Source organism: Procambarus clarkii, chromosome 61 (genome assembly GCF_040958095.1).
Source record: "Procambarus clarkii isolate CNS0578487 chromosome 61, FALCON_Pclarkii_2.0, whole genome shotgun sequence".
Classification (NCBI taxonomy): domain Eukaryota; kingdom Metazoa; phylum Arthropoda; class Malacostraca; order Decapoda; family Cambaridae; genus Procambarus; species Procambarus clarkii.
The window spans coordinates 22,714,660-22,716,851 of record NC_091210.1 but is presented as its reverse complement, the minus strand read 5'-3'; positions in this window follow the sequence as shown (position 1 = coordinate 22,716,851).

The following is a 2,192-nucleotide window of genomic DNA, read 5'->3' as shown; positions in this document are numbered from 1 at the left end:
AATTGCCTCAAGAATTTGTAATCTTCTTGAATCTTGGGTTTTGTCTATTATGCAAGTATTCTTGTTCAACATTTCTCTTGTTAGAGTAATGTCATGGGCTTGTCTCATGTGATTCCTAGGGGCACCAGATTGAAGATGGCATGTCAAACGCCTCGTCAGCTTGGTCGACGTCATACCTATGTACTTACATTGAAGGTTACATCCTTCGTGGGGGCAAGTGTACATGTATACAACGCTTGACTGCTGTAGAGGGTTCTCCGTCGGCTTCGGGCTGTTTTTGATAAGGAGTTCGGAAGTCTTCTTGGTTTTGTAGAATATTATCAGGTTTATGTTTTGGTTAGGAGTAGTGCTTTTTACTCCTTTACGGATTATTTCTTTCATTATTCTTTCCTCTTTTATATGTTCACTGTGCATGGTTGATTTGTAATATAATTTTATTGGGGGTGTTGTGGTTTCTGTTCTAGGTTCTGAATTATACCAACGGTCCAAGTGTCTTCTTATAGCAGCGTTTATTTCCGCGTTGCTATATCCGTTGTTCACCAATACCTGAGTTACTCTTTCAAACTCTCTACTCACGTTGCTCCATTCAGAGCAGTGGGTAAGCGCTCGACGAATATAAGCATTGAGAACACTGGCTTTGTATCTTTGGGGGCACTCACTTCTACCGTTCAGGCATAATCCTATGTTGGTGGGCTTGGTATATACGTTGGTGCTTAAAGAGGTTCCTGTTTTTGTTATTAGTACATCCAAGAATGACAGACTGTTATTTTCACTATTTTCATGTGTAAATCGGAGTACTGACTCTCTCTCTAGGTGTCTTATATAACAGTCAAGACAGGTACAGGTACCTGGAGGTACAGACAGGTACAAGAGGAGTGTTGTTAACGCATACGTCGACCGTGCTCTCAGCCACAGCTCAGAATGGAAGCAAGTCGACGAAGAACTCTGTAGGGTAAGGCAGGTCCTAGTCAATAACGGCTTCTCCAATGGTTTCATCGAAGACATCATAAGAAGGAAAGTGAAAAGCCATGCAACCTCTGAAGAGACAACTAACACAACACCTATACCCCCTATTAGACTATTTTACAGGAACTTCTTTTCCACAGCTCATAAAACGGAGGAAAGGGTCCTGAAAGATATTGTTAATAGAAACGTTATCCCTACAGACAAAAATCAGAGGATACAACTGACGATTTACTATAAAACCAGAAAAACGGCCAGCCTACTCATGAGAAACTCTCCAGACACAAAACAGAACGCTTTAAAAGAGACTAACGTCGTCTATGCCTTCAAATGCCCACTTGGGGACTGTAAGCTCCAAAAAAACCAGTATATAGGCAAGACAACAACATCTCTTTCTAGGCGTTTAACGATGCATAAGCAACAGGGCTCCATTAAGGAACATATAATCTCTTCCCATAACCAAACCATCGCCAGAGAAATCCTAGTAAACAACACAGAAATCATCGATAGATACAGCGATAGCAGGCGGCTTGACGTTTGCGAGGCACTACACATCAAGAAGTCAACACCAGCAATCAACAGCCAATTATTGCACAACTATATTCTACCCACCTCAAGACTCCGCTCCAATATAGAAGCATCAAGAAATATGGACCAATAGGCTTTCTACAAACACTTCTATTCAATACCCATTGTTTCTGTTCTGTCTTGTGTTGATACTTTTAATATCCTATTAATATCCCCTCTTGTTCTGTCTTGTGTTAATGCCACATCACCCCTCCCACCTCACTCAAATGTAGATATAAAATCAGAGATACGTAAGTTCTAATCAGTTGTGTATTTGTGAAGTCTTTGAAAATGTAATAAGTTTTACGAAACGCGCCCGTGTCGCGTCAGACTAGAAATAAAAATGAATTTTGGAGAAGTGATTTTTGATTTACCTCCAACAGTGAAGCGTAATGTACGAAAGATTGAGAAAATTCGTGTTAGAATTATTAATCTTACTTTTTCGGTCATATTTAATAATATATGTCTACAGGAAAGACTGCTACCAAAATATACTAATATATATATATATATATATATATGCGAACAAGCCTGAATGGTCCCCAGGACATATGCAACTGGGGTGTGAGTTTTCAGTTATATATATATATATATATATATATATATATATATATATATATATATATATATATATATATATATATATATATATATGTCGTACC